The 23,546-nt window shown below is 40.1% G+C and overlaps 1 protein-coding gene and 1 pseudogene across 4 annotated transcripts in view; one reads left to right on the top strand and one right to left on the bottom strand.

The window, feature by feature from the left end:
* The window catches only part of IKZF1 (IKAROS family zinc finger 1), a 1,028,383-nt gene that overhangs the window by 28,069 nt on the left and 976,768 nt on the right, over nt 1-23,546 (top strand). The window lies entirely within an intron of this gene.
* Nucleotides 21,031-23,546, bottom strand: part of LOC122797312 — a 74,507-nt pseudogene continuing 71,991 nt past the window's right edge.

Genomic DNA, 23,546 nt, shown 5'->3' with positions numbered 1-23,546 from the left:
GTGTTTTGGTTATTTTTGAAGATGGCAGGTAAAAAAGGAATAACAGGCTTTAAGCAATGTGATCTGTGCAGCAGAAAAATGCGGAATTCAGATAGTAATTTCTCTTGTGTTTACTGTCTCGGGGTACTGCATCTGAAAATTCAACCCCCATGTGACATATGTCAGGGCTTTAGTGCCTGTACCTTGACAGAAAGAAAAAATAAATTGATACTCAAGGGTCTCCTGAAAACTCCCTTCTTGGAGGCTATATCTGAGATGGAGGGCTCAACCCTTCCTAAGAAGGAACACAAAAAGAGGAGCCAGTCTGTCCCCTCCTCTCCACATTTTAGTGACTCAAAATCTGTTAAATCTATGGAACCAAAAACAAAGCTTTTTAAATTAACACCAGCAACTTTGACACCGGGGCCTCAAATCCCTTCTACGGTGCTATCCTCGGGTCCAGGGCCTCAGCCATCAACCACGGTACCGTCCTTGGCACCATTGTCTCAAGCACCTATTTTGGGACCGCTCCTGACTACGGAACCATCCGAAACTTTATCTTCCATGGTACAAGCTACTGCTACAGTACCGATACCCCTTTCAGCACCAAAAATAGCTCCCCCAACTGTGGTCACTACCTCCCCTTATACAACTTACTGGCCTTTTGACCACAGTGCCAAAAGGTGAAATATTGCCTCGGACCTGATATTCCCAGTCAGCAGATCCCTTTTTTGGACAAAAGTGCAGTCCCTTTCTAGAACACCCTGATTCTCCATCGGGGATGTCAACCTGCTCCTCCAGGAGCCTTTTGGAATTCGACATAGTGATACTTGTGGATCAGCTATTGGCGGTCAGAGGAATTCCATCTCCTTCCAAATCTTCCCTCCCACCCGGAGCTGAGGAATTGTTTCTACAGACTCCGACATATATTCCTTCTTCGACCTCCTTGGAGGTATCGGAGCCCTCAACACAGATGCCTGTCCCGATACCAGCTTCTTCGGTTCCATTTTTAGACCTTATCATGGCTCTGGAGTCTACCCTATGGCCTTCGACCCACTCAGAGCTTAGCCATCCTCGGGATTGTGACTGGTCTGGGCTTTCGGCACTGTAACCCCTAGTACAGCACCTATTTTTTTCTACAGCGCCATCTACTACGGTTGTGGTTATCTTGGCGCCACAGAGCCTTCATGACCCTGGTCCCGAGGTTGTCTTTCTCAGTTCCAGGCTCCCACCCCTCTTCAGGCGGGCCTGCTTTGTAGGTGATGAAGAGGGCACTTGCCTTTGCAGGCTCATAGCTGGTTCCTTCGGCACCAGAAACCCATATATATCTGTCCTCTAAACCACAGTTGACACAGTCCACTCCTCTGGGACGTCGAGTAGGGGAACCTCAAGATACCCTTTCACAAGGTACCCACTCTTCAGAGTCCTCCTCAGATGTCCCCACTGAGGAGGTACCATGTAAGAGATCATGCAAGAGGAAGCACTTGGATTCCCCCGAGGAGACTATGATGAAGGGGATGGGTCTCCACGGTCGCCTCCTGAGGATGTCTCCTTTGGAGACATACTGGAAATTTTAAAGCAGCGGGGAGACTGGAATCCCACCAAGCCTTCCTCTGAGGAGTCTGTATTTTTGTAGGCTTTCCGTGCTCGACCCTGTACTTCTTGGATGACCCCGCCTGCAGATGACCTAGTTCAGCTCATCGTGCAGCACGCTTGGATCTCCCGGAGACTAGACAAAATTCTTTCTCCACCAGAGGACAACCCACCCTGGTCCAAAGGCCTATCTGTAGATGCTATGATGGTGGCAGCGGCCACTAAGAAAGAGCTTGCCAAGGAAAGCCCTACTGTCCATCCCCCAGACAGAGTGTCTCGGGTGATAGATAGGTTAGGGAAGCAGGTGTACTCTTCATCAACCTTTGTCATTCAGTCCTTGAATTACTTGGCACATTTTACCAGGTTCCAGAGAGACCTAATCTCCGAGCTCTCAGTAACCTCAGCAGAAGTAGTTTCTGATGAGGTATGTAACACAGTTGCCTCACAGCTTGCTACCGTGGAATCTATGTCTAACTTATCCATGTGGTTGATTTCTCACACTACCGAAGGTGCGGCTAGAGCAGCAGGTGCAGGAGTTGTCATGAGATGTCATGCCTGGATGTGCCTTTGTGATTTTGTGGACCCTTTTAAGTGGGGTCTATATTACTTATTCGAACTGTCAGAAGTTGAGTACCCTTCCATCGACACCTAAGTGTCGAACATCCTCTTCATCGAACGGCCACATCATCGATTTCTTTCTAAGGGAAAGAAATTGGTAGCCCAAATACACACAACACAATTTAACTAACACTATGAAGAGGGGGGCTTCACCCCCCACATCCCCAGATGTGGGGGGCTGTGCCCCCCCAACTAAATATACTAACTCCGAGATCACACTACAGCAGGGAAAAGGGCAGATTTCAAACAAAGGCCAACCGATTTCTTTCCCTTGGAAAGAAATCGATGATGTGGCCATCCGCTGAAGAGGACGTTCAACACTTAGGTGTCGATAAAAGGGTACTCGACATTCTGACAGTTTAAGTAAGTAATATAGACCCTTTAAGTCTTCCTTTCTCAATGCTCCCATGGAGGCCTCTTCTCTTTTTGGCCCAAAGGTAAAAGACACTTTACCCAGGTGTGAAAAGGACAGTAAGACCCTCTCTGCTGTGGGCGTGTGTTCCCCCCCCCCCCCCCCAATGATCTTACTCTAGGAATCAGAGGAGTGGAAAGATGTGGTACAAGAAGTCCCAGGGTCCTTTCCTTGACACATGTGGCGAGTTTACCCTCCTGGGCAGTGGGGGGAACTCATCTGGAAGATTCCCCTATAGAGGCAGAGGGGGTCCACGTAATCAGGGATCCAGAGATTCTTTCCCTGGACAGTTCTATCAGCGCTCCTGAAGAGCGGCCCGATTGCTTACCTCTGGAAGCAGTCGGGGGACAATTTTCTATGCATCACTTTGCCTGCCAAATGATAATCATAGATTCTTGGGTGCAGATGATAATTACCAGTGGTTTTCACATACCTTTCTACCTTTACCAAAGGCCACTAAGGCATGTTCCCGACGTTCCACCCAGTCAAAGGGAAGCAGCAGCTCAAGAAATACAAAAGCTGCTCCTAAAAAGAGTCATGCAAGCAGTCCCACCAGACCACATAGGATCCAGATTTTACTCACGGTTCTTTTTAGTGCCAAAAAAGATGGGACTGGAGGCCAATCTTAGACTTCAGCTTCCTAAACAAATTTGTCAGACAAACAAAATTCCGGATGATCACGGTTCACTCTACTCTACCATTTCTAGAGAAAGATGATTGGATGTGCTTGATAGATCTTCAGGATGCGTATTACCACATAAAAATGGACAAATGCTTCAGAAGATTCCTCCACTTCCAGCTGGGAGCCAATCACTACCAATTCCGAACGCTGCCCTTTGGTCTGTCTGTGGCCCCCAGAGTGTCCACCAAATGCATGGCAGTGATAACAGCTCACTTTAGTCTGCAAGGATTCTGGGTGTGTCCATATTTAGATGATTGACACCTTACTACCCCCACCAAGTGTCTACTGGTTACAGTCTTACATTACACCCTAAAGCTAGCAAAATCCTTAGGGATCTCAATAAACGAAGAGAAATGCCAGTTGACTCCTTCTCAAAGTCTGGAATTCATAGGGGCAACTTTCAGTACTCAGTCTTGTCTAGTCTCCATCCCATTTCACAGGTTAGAAAGACTAAGGTCTCAACTCCGGGTGATACTCTCTCAGGACAAAGTTTCAGCTCGAGCAGTCCTTCAACTACTAGGATCTATGGCAACACTGATTACAATAGTTACTCTGGCAAGGCTACACATGAAGCCTCTACAGTGGCTTTTACTAATGCAGTGGTCCCCTTTGACGTGTCCTATGTCCTTTTAGATCGCATAACAAATCAATGCAAACAGGACTTATTTGGTGGATGAAGCCAGAAAAAGGCCTATGAAGTTGTCCTTTCTCCCCCTCTCAGCCCAAGGCCATAGTGACCACGGACGCTTCCCTGATGGGGTGGGGGGCCTCTTCCAGAGAAAGACAGTCCAAGGCAGTTGGTCACCCGTGGAGGCCAACCTGCATATCAGTGCCCTAGAACTAAGGGCAGTGCTTCTAGCATTGCAAGCATTCCAACCTGTCCTCCCATCAGGGAGAATTGCTATCCAGTCCAACAGCATGTCCATAGTCTGGTGCATCAACAAGCAAGGAGGAACCAAGTCCTACCTGTTGTGTCAGGAGGCCATGAAAATTTGGCAATTGGCAATAGCTTCCAACCGCTCCCTGACAGCAATGCAAATTTCAGGGGATTCCAACATAATTGCAGACAAACTGAGCAGATGCATTCTCCTGCCTCACGAGTGGTCCCTGAATCCTATCACAGTGACGAAGATCTTCAGTCACCAGGGCCAGCCTTGCTGCAGTCTATTCGCATTTTCCACAAATCACAAATGCAGCAGCTACTTTGCCCTAATTCCCCCACAGGAGAAGACCCTGAGGGATGCTTTAGTACAAGCTTGGCCCATGGGACTTCTTTATGCCTTCCCTCCCCTTCCTGTGATCCCACAATTTCTAAAGAAGGCTCTTCAGTTGAGAAGTAGAGTAATCCTCATTGCACCCTATTGGACCCGACAAGTTTGCTTTCCCTTTCTTTGGCCTCACCTATACATCAACCATGGATTCTGGATCCAACTCCGGAGTTGCTGTCGCACCCACAAGGGTTGATACATCCAAACATATCGAGCCTCAAGCTGACAGCTTGGTTCCTCCACTTCCAGTAATTGCCAGACAAAATAACTTATCCTCACCTGGTGGCTATTTCTAACTTCCATAATGTCTTCCAGGACACTTCACTGATTTTTCACTGTCCCTATAAAAACCTTTTTGAAAGGTGTCATGCGCACTAGACAACCCTTCAAAGACCTAATCAAGCCTTGGAATTTGGCACTAGTTCTACAATCCTTGACTCGTCCTTCTTTCAAACCTGCTGCCACTTGTGATATAAAATTTGTATCCTGGAAAAATTTATTCGTGGTAGCTATTACCTCAGCAAGACGAATATCTGAACTACAAGCTTTGTGCATAAAACGTCATTACATGGTTTCCATAAAGACAGAGTATCACTGCGGACTAATCCCACCTTCTTACCCAAAGTTATTTCCGATTTGACTGTTAATCAAACAATTGATCTGCCAGTTTTCTTTCCAAATTTTTCTAACAAAGGAGAATATTATTACATTTACTTGATGTGCATAGACAATTGCAATTCTACTTGGACAGGACTAAATCACTACGAAAATCTGACCAATTATTCATATCATTATCCGGACCAAAATTGAGAAGATCTGTTTCCAAAGTGACTCTGTCTAAATGACTGAGAGACTGCATTTGCTTTATCTATCAACAAAACAAAGCTCTTCTACCATCTAAGGTCAAAGTGCATTCAACCAGATCAGTCACAACATCTGTTGCCTTCCATGCAAGAGCTTCCATGGATGACATTTGTGCAGCAGCAACATGGGCCACCCCTCATACCTTTATCACGCATTACAAATTGAATTTGGTCTCCAGGGAGAGAGCTTCCTTTGGTTCAGTGGTGCTCAGGAATATCCTTCCTTAGGGCCTCCCAGGAAATAAAGTAGCTAGGGACTCTGTCCCATCAGTAATGAATGAATGAAGATTAACAACATCAGATAAAGAAGTTATGTTCTTACCATAATTTCCATCTGTGTTGTTGAGCTTCATTCATTCATTACCTCCCACTGGCCATCCAACTCCGAAAGACTCCTGGAGGTTCGGATTTAGTTCAACCTTATGGTAGGGAATTTGCTTAGATAAAGTCTCTGCTTTTTCTCTTCCTTTCTTACGGGCAAACTCGATCTGAGGTGATATAGAGAGGGGCACTATGGGTAAGCTTAGCTCAAGAGTTTCTTGGCTGGCTTGAGCTTGTTATAACGGCCGACTCGGTTCCGAGGACGGAACCGATACCCATCAGTAGTGAATGAATGAAGATCAACAACACAGATGGAATGTTATGGTAAGAACATAACTTCTTTTTTTTATGCTTTGTGTGGTATGACTTTTTACTCTGTCATGTTCTCTGAAACTTTCAGCTTGTAACCTATACCATATTGCTCTTTCAAATGTGTAATGCTGAAATAGTCTGTGTAATGTCTTTGTCTTTTGGCCTGGGTCATGACTGAAAATTGTCTCTGAACCAACTTTCTCTTATATGGTCAATAAAGAAAAGAGATAAATAAGTAATACGAGTTTTCTCTTACATGGTTAGTAAAGAAACGAATAAAGAAGTACATTTTAGACATTAGAGAAAGAAGCTGCTGAATAAATGTTATTGTATTATAAAAACACTGTATTAATGTTGTTATTTTATTATGAAAATAAGCATTGTTTTGAGCAAGGTGGGTAAAAGTGTAGGTCATGTGCTCCAAATTACTTTGTAAATAACTAGTTTGCGTGTGTGTATGTCAGTGACAGAGGATAAACCATTGTATGGAGTACATCTGAGGAAAAGGAGGCTAACATTTTAGTCTCTCATTAACGGCTGAAGTAGTTTTGATAAGAATTACAAAACCGTAGATTACATGTGATAGAGTTGGATATGGTTTTAAAAGAATAAATTTGTTTGGTTTGTTAGACATTTTGGAGTCAAGGTACATGTTGAAGTGGTGGCTTTGTTTGTGAGAGCTGCTATTGGATGCATGCTGGGGAGGGTATAGCTGCCAACAGGAAGTAGAGGGAGGCTGGAGTTTGATGGCTGAAGATGTGGTGTATGATACCTTCTGTAAGACTGGAGGTTGTCCATGAATCAGAAGAGAATGTCTAGTGAGTATTTCAGATGTTTTCATGCAGGAAGAGCTAGTGTATATTGCTGGAAATGCAGTGAATATCATATGTAATATGGAAGGGCCCTGAATCAAGGGGAATGTGTAACATATATTTTAGATGTCTTTATGCAGTGAGGACTGGTATATGTAGTTCTCTAAGAACAGAGGTTCCTGATTCAGAAGAGGAAATGGGTCAACAAATATTTCAGATGTGCTTATATGGGGGGGGGATCAGTACATTTTGTCAGCTCACCTTCAGTGAAGTGTAAAATTTGAGATTTCATTTTAAAACTGTAGGGAAGAACTTGCAAATTTAAGGCTGGTAAGACCTCGAGGTCACAATGAGCATCCAACATGTATGCATATTATAATATTGAGTGAAGGATAAGCCGAGATAAAAGAATTTGAGATTTTAAGATTATACAGTTGTTTTGTTACAGAAATAAAGACATTGTTTTTATTTTGCTAGATAAGAGGAATTCAAAGAATTATAAATGCATGTGAACTCATTTGTTAATAGCAGGATTAGTAAGTAAGTTTATGAAATGTAATCTAAAAATAGGACAGAAAAACCTAATGTAGTTTACACTTGCTGTAGCTTTGTCTGTGCAGATGAAGAGAGCATTTATGACACTGAGAAGAGGTATGACAGGTCATGTTGATGAGCATGTTTTGTTGAGAGAGAAACAGTTTAGTACTTTGTGTACAAGAAGTTGACAGGAGCAGTAGAATGGAGCAAAGAATTTGTGTGCCTATTAGTGAAAAGAAAATTAAAGTACCTATCACATTGTTAGTAAATGATAGCTAAGATAGTGTTTTACATTATGCAAAGATATGTGGGAGGTTTTTGAGATGGTGTAGGTATGTATATTTATATAAGTGGAGAGAAGTTCACAGTTAAGTGGTTTGAAATTAAGGATATTGGTGAAATGCTGACATAGAAGGCCTGCAGATACTGGATCCATCCCAATTTGCTTTGTCAAAGGAAGATCAAGCTTACTGAATATGGTGGACTTCTTTGGAAATGTCACTAAAGTAATGGATGAAGGGAAAACTGTACATACTGTCTGCCTAGACATGGATAAAGTATTTGATACAATTCCCCATTTGGGCATTGTCAACAAACTTGTGGAGATAGGCATAAACCACTTTATAACATGCTGGAGAACTAGCTGGCTCACAGATAGGACCCAAGAGGTTAGGATCTGTAAGGTCAACTCTACAAAGAGGTCAGTCACCAGTGGAGTCCCTCAGGGCTCTGTGCTGAACCCACTCCTCTTTGGCATCTACATATTGGAGATAAAAGACAATGTCAAAGGCCTCTGGCTGACCAAGTTCACAGATTATTGCAAACTGGGAGCAGTCAATGAATCCTCCCAAGATAAGAACACTCTTCAGGAAGGTCTAACACAGACATACGCTTAGTTCCAAAGCCATGTCTTAAAACTCACTACCAAGAAATGCATTATAATACCTAATGTGAATTTGGCCTACCTGGGTAACTGTGTCATCAGTGAAACACCCCTAAAAGTTGATTCATTAGTCAGGGATCTGGGACCTCATGTAAATAGTAACCCAGCCTTCAAGCAACATGTGTCCAAGGTAGTAAGAAAATCCTTCTATATTCCTCAACTTATAAGTAATGGCATGGCTTCTAGGTCCATAGAAGATATCGTACTGTAGTTGGCACTCATCAGACCCATTATAGAGTATAAGACCCCCTTTGGATTGTACCTCACCAGACACAGAAATCAGCTGGAATGTCCACAAAGGTTCCTTATAAAAAGAATACAGGGAGTAAACACAATGCCCTTCTCTGATCTCCTCAAGATCCTGTCTCTTTACTCAGTATTATACAGACTTCTGAAGGGGAATCTTTTCTTGGCATACAAGGCATCCCTGGACCCTGCTTTTATGAACCTTTTGCTCATCTGCAAAACAAACATTATCAGAAGTACTAGTTCAAAAGACCTAAAGTTTGCTTGTGACATATGTAGAGCATGTTGTAGAAACAGGCAATGTTTCTCAGGAAATTCTCATTCTCTGGAACAGGCTCACCATTCATGTGAAGCAGTGTTCTTCCCATAACGTTATTGAAGCGCAACATGTACAAGTGGATGGGTAATTGGAAAGTCACTCTTGGTCTAGTGCCAATGTCTGTGTTAGAGGCAGGCAGTAAATCAACCTCTGTATAAATCAAATTTGTGGGTCACATTTCGGTTACACAGCTAGGCTTATATGGGTCCTAGTGGTCTTTAGCCTAGTATATACCTGTGAACATATGAACTAAGTAGTTGGCTAAGGGAGGTCATTATTGAACTTATAGTGGTAGTTTTAACACATCCTTGCAAAGCATTACTGTGCATAAGGATGAATGATAACAGTGGTGTCATCTCTGCATCATGTTAGAGCTAGTGCACATCTAGGAAGTACAGTGCAGTGAGTCTAACATCTTCTTTGAGAGAACACAGGCAGTTGTCTTAGAGCTGATGCTTTTATACAGGGGGACTCATATCAGTATAATTCTTATGATACTGTAATTCAGCAAATTTAGAAATGAGCAAAGGCATTTCTGTTTGTCCAGTGTATCCTGATTTATAAACTATTTGACTCAGTACATTTTATGAAAATCATTAGTGAGCTTGGTTGTTATGGTCCTAAACAGATTTATCATTGATTTCAGGGAAGAGAATACTGTATTCTGGTTATGAGGATATATTTGCCATGATGGTGATGACTAGTGATTGTCACAGGGATTAGTGTAAGGTCCAGATTTGTTTGGAGTTTTTTTTTTCTAGTATTTTTCTCACAATGCCTGCTTACTATCAGTCCCTCTAATGTGATTCTTAGGTCCATTTGTTTCCTCACCCCTTTTGGGAGTCCTTGCTGCTGAGGTGAGAGCTGATTGGATGGGGCCACCATCCAGTTAGCCATGGAGGTGTTTGTGACCATCTAGTGATTCAATCAGTAAAGAAGTTTCAGACTCTGCCCTGCTGACTGTTATGGGCACTTTCCTTCACCATGAAGGCCTTCTGCGCCCTTCCCAAGATTGTAAGTGCTTAATCCTACACATTATTGCTGCCATCCTCAGCTTGGTAAGCCAACACTGTACCCCCGGTTAATGACTGCAACACTGTCACCTGAAAGCCTCTGCTTGCATATGGTGAGTCAGCCACCTGGACCAGCATCTTCACCCCAAAATAGTTGAGCCTGCATTATCTGCTAACTTCTACTTCTGCAGTTTTTTTTCCATACCCAGTCTTCTAATCAAACTTGTATCACTTTGGTCGTACTTAGTTGCTTATCCCTGTGTACTACAGAGCTAGGCGTTTTGGTGTTTTCATCAGAAGAGGCCACATTTGTTGGCAGGTTTGTTTTCAGACGGTGCTAAAATGGAAAATTTACTGAATACCGGAGGGGGTTTGCTTGCTGTGTAAAAAGTGTACTTTAATGGTTTTGGAAGTAGAAACAGGCGATATTCCTCATATTGATCACTGCTTCAGTAACCTTAAATGTATTCGCTATATCCTGCCAAGGATATAACAGCCAGTCAGCTTCCAAAGCTTCAAGGCACCTTCCACATGCCAAAACTGTCATACAGCTCGAGCTCAGGTGACTAAAAGACAAGTTTGAGCACCAAGCCAATCAGGGTTTTACTACTGCCAAAGGCTAAACTCCTCTGAGGCTTTTGAGAATTGACAGTTGGCTTGGGCTGTTCTTTTGCTGGCAGGTAAGTTCAATTTGGGAAAAACCTTACATTCACTTATTTTGGTGATTATTAATACTTTCCCCTTCATCAAAATTATTTTAAAGCTAGGAGTTTGTGATTTAAAAGACTGCCATGAGACTGTATTGTACTTTTAAATGAGAGAACTGAGAACTGTTTTTTCCTGCCAGCTTAAAAGTTGTTTAAAGTATTTAAGAAAATTTTCTGAGGAGAAATTGCATTTACTTTACTTCTCTGGGCTGACAAGTGTTTTAAAGTGCTTTTTACTGTTTTTTATGTGAACAAATTGACTTTTTAAGACATTAAAATTTTACTGACAATTGCTTGTTTTCCACCGGAAAAAGGCATCATTTTCAGATTGACCTTTGAGGTAAGTCCTTCTTTCACCCTGAAGTGGAAAAAAATAAGCAAATAGCCTATGCAAACACAGGAGGCTAGAAATATGCCTAGCTGCAGGTGGCCAAGTCTGCTGTGGTCATTTCTTGTACCTCAGACCACTCATCTTTTCCGTTTCCCTCTGGTGTAACATCTACAGCCACTATGGACCATGGGGTGTTAACCACATCCTCTGCGACTGTTGGGGTCCACTCAGTAGGCAAATGAGAGCCACTCTTGTTGGTCCTGGTAGAAGGAACCGGAAGGGCTTCTGTGTTTCATCAGAATGTTGTGCACATCCCTGAGGAATCTACTGCTGCAATTTATAACACTGTTGGCCTCAATTGTTTTCTATGAAAAAATAAAAAATCAGAAAACTAAATATGCATCACCTCTTCCTCAAATTTCCTTAGACAGGAGTAGTTTACTGGGATTGGCTCAAGGTTTTATTCAGGCTTTTGATCTTTCTTATTTATTACTTTGTGGAAAAAAGAAAGAAGAATACCCCGTTTCCTGAAGAGATTCATGATTCTAAATCTGGACAAGAAGCTGAAGGGACAGATACAGGATTTCTCCTCAGTTCAGTTCACACTTAGAGGAGAGCTCAGTTTCTGATTCTCCCTTTAGGGTTCCTGTCACTTTGAGACTGCTTCCAGAATGTACCAGTGTTTTCAGTGGGAACACACTGAGGTTTCTCAGCCACTCTCAAAAAATGTATAAGCTGTTACATAAGGAATTTCCTGAACTTTCAACTTTTCGTCTAGTTTTGCCAGCTTTGGAGGATGTGTGTGTCTCTATGACTGTATTGTTCCTGAGAGCTAGCCTGCTGCCCCTAAAAAGGCAGATAGAAGGTATAAAGTTCCTCAGTCATTTTAAATTTTTATACACTCTTTTCAAACCTAACCCAGCAGCTATAGCTTTAGTTATTCGTACTGCTACTAAACAGTTACTTAATCCTTATCCTACTCTTTCTGATAAGCATATGGAGATTAATGAACGGTAAGGAAAAATAGTGCATGCTTCTGCAGCTTTGATTTTCAGGATTTTTTATTGTCAGGCTTACGTGTTAATGTTTATTTTGACTAATTGTGAAAGTATGAGGAATGTTTGGTCTGCATTTTTTTCTTGTGAGGAAACATCTTTAAATTATTTGGTTAGATCTTCTAATAGTCATAGTTCTTGGTTTACAGTATGTGTATGACTCAGTTGATAATTCTCCCAGGGTTATAACCATTGGTACTGTTTTGAGGAGGTTTGCCTAACATTCTCAGAACCTCCCACGAGGGTATGAATAATGAGATTTTATTTTCTGTTTTCAATAAAGATTCACTTTTTGGTTCCTTTGCTGCAGAGGAGATAAAAAAATGTGATGAAAGGGGTAAGTCAAATCAGGGAATCTCTTCAATTTTCTGCCTTCCTTTTTCCAATTTTCTAAGGGATTTTCTAACCCCTCACCCAATTTTGGCATAATGGCAAGACTATTTAAGGGACTTTGTTCCCTTCTCCCACCCTGGCAGTCTATTTTCCCTTCCAGAAAGTCTGAATCTCCATTTTCCTCTTTGACAACAGGTAGTTTCAGACAAGTGGGCTCTAAAGATCATTCATCAAGGCAATAGATGGCAGTGAGAAGATATTCCTCCTTTCCCGGAGGTTATTCCTCATCCACTAGACTAGACTGTTTTATTTCCACCTATCCTTCATTATATGATGTTCCAGTGAATGATAGAACCAGTTCCTGCTTCCCTAGCTGGGAAACGTTTTCGTTCAAGGATGTTTGCAGTCCCAAATAAAAAAGATGCTTGGGGACCAGTTCTGGATCTTTCTTCTTAGACCTGTTTGTGATAGTGCCTAACTTAAAAATGAAGTCACTTTAGAATTTGTTACCTCGTCTTCCTCATTCAAGTTTCTTTGTAACTTTTCATTTAAAAGATTCTTATAATTGCATTCCTTTTTATCCAGACTTCAGGCATTTCTTAAAGAGTATTGGTCACTTTTGCAATTATCTTTGTTTTCCAGCTACTTTCATTTCCAATTATATTCCTCATCTTACAGTTGTAAATGATTTTGCGAAAAATTAAGTTAATAGTGTGCTGCTTGTTTTTTTAGTTTCACTGTTTACTCATTTTTTCAATACACCACCACCACCACCACCACACACACACACACATACACACACACGCACACACGCACGCACACACACACACACACACACACACACACACACACACACACACACACACACAGACACACACACACACACACACACAATGATGGTATTGTAGGTATTGGGCAGTGTTTTTCATAATACTGAATTGCATTATGGGTAAGCAGAAACAACTTACCTGTTTGCAAGAAGAGATACTCATGTACATTGTGGTTTGACTAACACATAATCAATGTTAATTTTAAATGTGAGGTGTCCCACATCCAAAAAACTAGCTGAAAGATTGACTTTATAAGAAGTAAGAAACTACAGTTGATACATTGTCATGAAAATAAAGTAGTTTATACATTAATTTAACAACTGAGGCATTGTGGGTTTGGTCTTTCATGATGTTATGGGAAGCATTTTCATCTCTGAGAAAAAAGTCCAGGAAGCCATCCTTATCAGCAAAATAAAATGGAAAAACAATGTACAATTTGGTTCTGTATTTGGTAAGGAGGTACTATCAAGCTTCACAGGTTTATTTGCACTTGCTTCAGAACATGATCAATACACTTTAAGATTTGGGTGTCTGGATAACTTTATCAGTTCTCCGCTTTACTCTTTGGACTATCAACTGCACCAAGAGTGATCACTGAGTAGCTGGCTCCAGTTAAAGCTTGTTGCAGGCTACAGGGTATCCATTTTCTTTTTTCCATAGTTAGATGACTTGTTTATCTTTGCAGAGTCTTTTTCAAAATGTCAGGAATCTCTGACTTGGACGAAAGGTCTCTTACAAAAAGTGGGATTCCAATAGAACATTCATAAGTCTTTTTTGACTCCTTCACACATATTATGTCCCTGGGATTTTGACTGGATACATCAGTTTAAAGAGATTTATTTCTACAGGAAAAATAGATCTATATCTAGATCTATTTCTAAGGTACCCACTCAGACTTCAGTTAGTCCAAGGGAATACCTTAGGATTTTAGGTATCATGGCATCTGTGAGTCTTATGATTCCCCTGGCAGGATGCCACACGAGAAAGATACAATGGTACCTATGGGAATTGGTCCTAGCATCAACATATCAACATCCCTTGGTCTTTCAAATCCCAGTGCTGGGGTTTGTCAAAAAAAATTATTTGGTGGAGACAACAAATATCCCTAAATTCTGGTCTGTTCTTATTCCTCCCTGTTCCAAAGCAGTCATTCATCACAGATGTTTTGGACTTTAATTGGGGAGCAGTTTCAGGAAGGATAATAGTGCAGGGTGTATGGGGCATTTATGGACAGATGCAAGCATATAAATCGATCAAGGCACTCAACTTTCTGAATCATCCTTGGCCCCCAGGATCTCTTCTGATTGTTTCAGACAATATCACAGTCACATGCTACTTTTTCAAGCAGTAGAGAACTAGATCATACCTCCTTTGCAGATTAGCAGTGTTAGCTTGTATTATTGCTTTACAGCACTATCTCACTCTACAGGCATCCTTCATTCTGTCAGAGCAATATTGTATGGCAGACAAGCTGAATAGGATAGGGCAGTCACTCAAGTATGCAAATTAGATCAGGGAGTCACTTCCTGTAGTAGACCCATTTGCCACCTCTCTAAATAATCAGCTGGCAAGATTCTGCTTAATGATTCTTTGTTTCAAGACCTGGAAAACATATGCTTTTTTCGTTTTCTTTGACAAGAATATTCCTGCATGCTTCTCTACCCTATTCACTGATATCAAGGGTACTTTTGAAGATTCAGAAGGAAACTCATAGGATATCTGTAGTGACTCCTTTTCTAGCCCAGACAACAGCTGTTCTCCTTTCTTTTGGAAATGGACAAAGACATTTACCACAAGCTTCCTCAAAAATAAAAAGGATATATTCACACAAGATCAGGGTTGTTTGATCCACCTCAGCCCTAGTCAACGTCAACTGGCTGCATGGATGATAGAGTTGTATTTTTCATTAGGCATCTGTTTATTGAGGACGTCCAGCAGGTACTAGTGGAGACAAGAAAGTCTGCTACTAGAAAAGCATATATTAGCAAATGGAAAGGGTTTTCTTGTTGGTACCAGCAACATACCCAGCACCCATTTTCAGCTAGTTGTTCTCTGGTTTTACAGTATTTTACAATATTGTTGTGATATAGTTTACTGTGGTGTTCCTTAGTCCTCCATAAAGTTAATTTTTGGCGATTTCAGCATGTCTGTCCTTGGATTCTCCTCTTTCAAGGCTTTCTCATATCAAAATGTTTTTGAACGGGGCTTTACTTAAGAAGTCTTCAAGAAAATCAGTGGCCCCTTCTTGGTATCTTAATTTTATGTTAGAGAAGCTAACAGTTGCACCATTTGAACCAGCTAATCTGGCTGACTTGGTTCCTTTACATGGAAAATAGTTTTACTGATTGCTGTGACCTCTGTAAGAAGAGAATCTGAGTTGCAAGATCTTATGGTGAGTTAGCCTATCTCATTTTCAACAGAGAAATGGTTTCTTTGAGAACATACTTGATTTTTTTTTTCCTAAAGTGGTATCCAAGTATACTTTCAGCCAAACTATCCATTCCCTCATTTTATTTACTGATCTTTACTGATCTTAAAAACAGTGGAAAACGGATACCTTGGAAGTCCATTGACAATTTGGATACTATCTTGACAGAACTAAATCTTTCAGATCCTTCTGAAGGTAAGAATAAGGGACAACCTGTGTCAATACTGACTGTTTCCAAATGGTTGTCTAAGGCTATTACTTTTTTTTAAAAACTCACCACAATAATTTTTTTCCAGGCAGGTTCAATATCAATTATACCAGGGCCTTGGCTTGATGTATGGCTTTTTGGAAATGGTTGGATTCTAGAAGTAGCCTAGAAACTGCAACTTGGTCCTCTGTACATACTTTTACAAAGCACTATAAACTTGATTCCTTCTCAAGATATAGATCAGGCTTTCCAAGGACCTTTCTCCAGGGGCTTCTGGACTCTTCTCCTTCCACCTCCCAAATGTAGTAAGCTAGGGTAATCTACTCATATAGTTAAGGCTACTGCAGCAATAATCAATATGTTGAGCATAGTACAGTTGTGTAAGTAAACTTACCATAATTAGATGTTCAAGTGATCAGTGCTGCAGTAGCCACTCCCTTCCTCCACCCCTTTATTTAGTTATCTATTTATTTTTTTGGTGTGTTGCTTATGCCAGGGTATAGTTGTTAATTTTTGTTCTTCCTAGCATTACTCTTTCAGGGCTCAGCCTCCCTCTCTCTGTTGGCAGGAAACATCTGAAGGCTTGGTGCCCAGACTTGGCTTTTAGTCAACTCAGCTCAAGCTGCCTAACAGTTTGGGCACTTGGATGGTGCCCAGGAGCTTAGAAGCTGGCCAGTTGTTATATCCTTCACAGGATAAAACCCATATAGCTAAGGCTACTGCAGTAGTGATCATTCGAACATCTATTGTTATGGTACGTTTGCTATCACGACTGTACTATCTGTGTTTAAGTTAGTATTTATTCATTTAGAGAAGACAGGGTGAAAAGTGGTCTGGTTTGTGTGATTATCTCAGTGGATGAATAATTTTGTGCATTGTGGACTAGACAGAATACTATATTCATAAAGCTGTAAAAAGTATTCTAAGAAATAATCCAGCACAGGAATGGAGAAAAGAGATTTTATCAATATAGATGAGTGCACATAAGGGTACAGAAAATAGACAAGATGGGAATGGAATTTACTGGAAAAAAATGGCAAAGGAACTAAGGTGAGAAGAGAGGGATAAATAACAGAGTGAAATAAAGCCAAGAAGAAGTTTGGGCTGCTGGCTAGAGACTGCCTTCTGTGCCAGGGATTGATACTAGAATATAGGCAAAGAAAAAGGGATAGGGGACTCCTAAGTGAAAGTCCTGCTCCTGGTAGAGTTTTTAACTGAATCTAGAAAAGAAGATGCTTTTAAGAGAGGGTAATTAGTAGGCCATATAAAATACTGCATGATAACCATAAGAATCAGAGGAGGGTAGAAAAGGTTGTGAAGAGAGACTGGAAAAGCAGTTTGCAAGGTCACAATGGAAGGACATATATATTGCTGTCAGATATGTATCAAAGTCCAAAAAGTTTAGAATTTTTGCTAAGAAATGTATTCATACTGCAAGCAATCTTCAAAGAAATTTTCCACAAGTAGACAGCAAATGTTGGAGGTGTTATTTGGAGGAAAGAGGTAAGTGGGAATGCGTATTTTGAAAGTGTAATAAACTGACATATTTTAAGCAAGCAATAATGCCCAACAGGGTGTGTGTTATTGTGGAAATAATGCCCACCCAGGAGTATTCTGTGGTGTAGGGCCTTTACACCCCTGGAAGGGTTTTATTTCCACAATAACACACACCCTAGAGGGCATTATTGCCCTTAGAGAATGGACTGTCTGCAAAATTGTTGTGTTTTACTTATGTTTTGTTTTTAATACTATATTATTTTTTTATACATTTGGGATGTAACATAGCCAATGATTTCAAATTTGCTATAGTATATGCAAATGGTGTTGGAGGAAGCATTTTACATCCAAAATATGTCATTTTTTAAAGAAAAAATATCTAGATATTTATTTTATTTTTTGGTCCCCTACTCCTAAAATTTGTGTTTTTTTGTCAGTCATTGGAGGTTGAAGTCACTAAATAATGACATAAATTTGACTTTCAGACTTTATTTCTTTCTGAAATTTTATATTGATACAAATCCTGTTATTTAAGCTAGTTTGTAATTTTATAAGGACAACATTTAAATCTGTTCCTATTTTTGAGCCTTTGTTTCCTTTTTATTTCAGGCTTTATCCAGATTTCTTGAGCTAAAAGGTTGGGAGGTATGCAAACCTCTTTACTGCTGCTGCCACTGGCCCATTGACCTCACTCTGTTCTCTTATACATACGCACACGCGCACACACACACACACACACACACACACACACACACACACACACACACACACACACACACACACACACACACACACACACACACACACACACACACACACACACACACACACACACACACACACACACACACACACACACACACACACACACACACACACACACAAATGTGCACACTTTTTTCTGTTTTACTTAGTTTTTACACTCACTAAACAGCAAAAGTGCTGCTTAGCGAGTATAAAATATCTTGATTGAGCTCGCTGTCACTCAGGTTTATATTACAACGTCGAACTCACAGGAGTCCGAACATTGTAAAATCTAACACAAATGTCCGAAATCGGAAAATAGTGAAGCCACGGCACACCTATTTTTTTCCCAGGGAAAAAAATCGATGGGCCATTTTTGAGGCTTTGCTATTTCCTCCACTGTGGTGCGATCTCGGAGTTGGTATATTTAAGTAGGGGGGTGTAGTTTAAGTTTAAAGTGTACGTGTTTTTTCTTTTTTGTACCGGAACAGTGCTTTTTTCCCCTGGGAAAAAATTGCTGTTCTGTGTTTTCGTAATCCTTGGGTTTTGAACTTCATGGTTCGATATTACATCGTTCGAACTCCTGTGAGTTCGACGATGTAATATAGACCCTGTCACTCACATACATGCATATACTCACACAGACATAAACACGCTCACAGTTCAATACTGAGTATTGTAAAAGAAAAAATAAATAGACTAAAAGGTGGATCTTTAGAAAAGTGAAGGGGCAACTTAACACAGAAATCAATGGCATTTGTGTGAACAGTATATGCTGAATATTGTTCAGGAAGAGGAGTGAGGTATAAGAGAAGACAGGAATTGAGCAATTTATGTAATGTTAAACTGAATGACAGTTATTATAAAGAATGAAAACAAATATGTAATGTGTAATGTATTTGAATACGTTATTATGCTTTAATTTATTTTCTATTAATGTATGCATTCTTGTCACTTGTTATAATTTAATAAAAGTTAAAAAATAGTCACGTGTGTTGTGAATTGGATGTTAGTAGTACTAGCAGAATTCAAGGACATATAGCTGAGAGGTTAAATTCCATGAATCACTGGTGTGGAGTTTTGGCAAGGTTTCATTTTGATGTTTCTAGTTTTGGGGCACACCAGTGCCTCATGTTTAGTTTTGCCTCCCCTGTCTTGCTTCTTTAGCTCCTTTGCTGTTTGTGTCACCAGTGTTAGACATGTACCTGGGGAGGCCCTGTGTTTATGCCCTGGGTAGCAGGATATGGAAGTCATCCTCTAAGTGATACCAACAGTTCAAGCAATGTCACATGCATAAGCTTCCCCTGCTTGTGTTTTGGCACTGCCATTTTTTTCTTGGCCTTCACAAGGAGATGTGCAACCAGTGTGAGTCTTTAATTCTGGAGTATATACTGTGGAGGAGAAATGAGTATATGATTTGATGAAGGTGCAGAATATTCTCCATGGAGAAGGAAAGAGTGTGGAGGCACAAAGAAGTGATGTAGAATGGAAGAGATGGCATAGTTCATTGATGCAGGGTACCTTACTTTATCTGGAAATGAAAAAGCTTCTCAGGTGATTGGGATGGAGAGACTACACACATATATGTATTTATGAATAGGATGTTCAGATGAAGGCAAGTAAGGCACTCAGGTCAAAATGTGATATTCAGAGTGGGGGAGGAGAATGAGTTGGACAACTGTGTGGACACTAAATGCTTCAAGTGAATTTAACAGATAATTCTTGTTTTACAATGGATACTATATCACATGATTCGTTTGCATACATGAAGTGGGGAAGACTAGAAAGAATGGCCAGAAGACAGGTAAGAACACACCACAGTGACTGAAAGGGGAGCATGGATCTTTAGAAATTCTCTCCCATCAGAGAGAGACTGCCATCCATTTAATTGAAGGCTATAGAACTATAGCTGAAGGTACATTGACCGTTGTAACAGAACTGCTGTGGACTTTTGATAGAAGGAGAACACAAAACATTCAGTATTACCCTTATTATTCACATTGGGGACTATTGATTAATTAGCCTGTAATCAATTCAGAAATCATTTTTCTTCTACAGGCATCTTATCTTAGACTGTACCTCATTTATTGCTGTACATTGCACTTGATGAATTTTAGGACAATGAAAGTAATCTTTTAAAGAACATGGGTTATCACTGAGTAGACATGAGCAGTAGAGAAGTGACTCATCTGAGCTGTTTCAGGTTTGTTTTATAGTTCCTTAACTGTCTTGTCCTCCCGTACATTTTGAAGGCTTAATGGTAGACTTTTTTTACAGAAACCAAATAGGTTGGAAAGCTACATATATATATCATATATGTGCACTGCTATTGTTTGTTTTCTTTTTGATTAATACCGTTACCTTGTCTTGCAGTATTACATTCACGTCAGTTTTTTTTCATTCCTGCATTCATTTTTCCAATATTTGCTTTAATTTTTCTGAGAAGTGGAGGGAGCTGGAGCTTACTCCAGCAAATAGTGGTATACAGTAAAGAACCAATCCTGGATGGAGTCTTTGTCAGTCTATCTCAGGACACACACACACACACACACACACACACACACACACACACACACACACACACACGACCAGCATTTTACCTATTGTCACATCATTGGACTGTAACAGAAAATCAGAGGCTATAACAAAAACCTACACAGACACAGGGAAGACATGGAGATTCCACATAAAAAAACAGCCCAGCCAGAAACCAGAATGGGTGGACACTAAACTATGTTCTTCCTTTTGGTGGCAGCTGTATGAAAGATCTGAGAGATGTCCATGCATATCTGCCTGTACTTTCAAGAAGTGACAGTAGTTATGCTCAGTCGTCACAGATCCATAAATTTTACATTAGACTGGTGCTTTTGTATATTCTTTAAATCATGACATAAGCACTCACAATTAGCTTACAGAAATCCTGCAACTTTTTTTTCTTTTGCAATGTTAGTTTAATAAACAGCTGTACATTTTGAGCATTTATGTGATTCCAGTTTTATTGGCAACATCTATTGAGCTAGATGGACATATGCTTTCTATTCACCATCAGGCTTGATCAGTGTGTTTACCTTTGACATATCTATATCATAGAGTTTGTTGACCACCTGCTTTGTCTTGTCTTAGTTTGCTGTAGCATTGACAATGAACACCAACATGTTATTTTCTTTAGTCTTCTTCCAGCCAGGTCTGTGTTTAGAGGAAACTTGGTAATAACATAATTATCAAGTTGTTCTGCCTTAGGGTGCTTTTGCTGGGGTATTTCAGCTGCATTTTCAGTCTGAGTGTCTTTGGCCTCCTGAGGGTGGGAGTTGTCTGAATCTTCTTTTTCCTGTGACTGTGAACTCCCTTACAGACAAGCTTCTTGGCTTTTAGTGCCTTGGACTTTGCCTCAGTCTTGGCAGGGGCAGCTTCCTTCTCTCAGTCTTCAGAACCATATTGAAATCCTGCAAAATCTTAGTAAAAAATTTTAACTTAATGTTGCATAGTTGCTCATTCTGTTTTAAAACGTCATTAAGGCATTATTTATTGCATAGCATTCAGCAATGCTGTAGTAGTATTCTGTTTTTTTCTGCAATTTCTATGTTATATTCTTTTATTAGCCAGTTCAGTTTGATAAAATATTAATGCTGTTTACTCAGAAATGTGTAAGAAGTGTGTTAAACCACTTGCTGAGTCATGAAGTATATATAGAGACTGTGAAAATCAAATTCATGTTATTTATACAATACATTTGCGTCCTTATTATTTTAACTGGGTAAACCATATTGCCATATTCTGAATGTATGATTACCTTTTTCTGAGTGGATGTATTAGGATGAGATACATTTGTTGTGTGTGTTTGAATATCCTGCTTATGGCACTGCCTTGCTTAGAAGATTCCTTCCCCATCACTATCTTTAAAAACAGTAGTACTGTTTAACAGGGAAGTGTTAATCATTTCCAAGAGTTTTAGACTGACATTAAATATTCCAATTTCACTTTTGCTGTTCACTTCTGCATTCTTATTACTGGTTCCCTTAAGTTAAATACATTTCAATTATCATGCAGTACCACAGAAAGTATGGCAGTCATTACAGCATTTCTGATGTTTTTCTTTTTCTTTGCTTTGTTTTTTATAAAGACGCACAGAAAGTAAAGGAATGATTGTACATTTTGGTAGCAGAAAAAAACAGATAAAAAAGGATGCCACATAATTTTTCTCAGCCTCCACCTCCCTTGTAGATTGTCAGAAAATAAGTTACTACAAAAGCAAATGCAAACATTTCAAGTTTTGCAGTTTAAGGACTTGTTTTAAAGTGCTTGTAAATGTTTTGTTCTTATGAGGCTTATCTAAAATAGTCTTTGAAAAACAGAACATTTTGTTAACTCCCCCACTCCCTTTTTTGAGATTTGTAGACATCTTCTGTCTTGTGGCCTACTAAAGAACTAACTCCTTCCCTGAGCTGGGCTGTGTGACTCATGAAACAGCCAGGACTTTTATGCCTTCACCATGCAAATTTATGATAGTGTACATCTGCATGGAGGGATACACTAACAGTGTGACTAGAAGAACTGAATATATAAACTAAGGTCACTTCCTGCTTTACTGACCCTCCTTCGAAGCCGTCATGACCAGACTATACCAACTGTGGGTAAGCCCTGCAATACTCACACCCAAAAGTGATTGCTGAAATAAAATTATTCTTGGGGCAAGCTTAAGTACAGAGAAAAGCAAAATAATGTCACTTCTCTGTGGAGCTGATGTTATTATAAGATTTATATGTGGTCAGAGTGTTGGCTGTATTTTTATTTATTTATTTATTTATTTATTTTACATTTGTTAACCGGGATAGTCCGACTGGACACAGGTCCATTTTCAGTGGTGGCCCGGGGAGAAAAGCTCCAAGTATCTTTTACAATACAGTTCATTTAAGAAAGTACAGTACAGGGTCTTGGGCCTCCTGTGGAGGAAATCTCCAAGTATCATTTACAAAGTAGTTCAAGCAAAAAATACAATACATTGGCTTTGGTACACATAACACATTTTCATCTATGTAACAATCATCGCAAAATATCACATGGGTCTAAAGTCATAACACAGAGGAATTGAAAAAGCAATAATTTTACATTCAGACAGTAATTAAAATTGCCCATGTAAATAAGATACAGTTAGCATTGGGATTGTTGGTATACTAGAGAGGTTATAGATGTTAATTAATATAGTGAAGTTTATAGAGATTTGAAGGTTTGTTCCTTTAGAGGGTGGTAGATGCTAGTTTTGTTGGAGAAGTTAGTAGAGTATTAGTGTGGCTTACCCAGTGGAGTAGCATGAACAGAGCCAGTTGTTAGTATAATGGTTTTAACAGACCAGGTGGTTAGGAGTATAGTAGGATGCTATAGGGGTGTAGTACTGGATAAGTGGGATGGTGGTTAGGCAGAGATGTTTTGAGCTGACCAGGTACCATACAGTATAATGTAGTATATTCATGACTTCTGATGTTTGATCACTAAAATGT

Source organism: Protopterus annectens, chromosome 3.part0, assembly GCF_019279795.1.
Source record: "Protopterus annectens isolate FY-2018-M chromosome 3.part0, PAN1.0, whole genome shotgun sequence".
Taxonomy (NCBI): domain Eukaryota; kingdom Metazoa; phylum Chordata; order Ceratodontiformes; family Protopteridae; genus Protopterus; species Protopterus annectens.
This window is presented reverse-complemented; position numbering and strand designations above follow the sequence as displayed.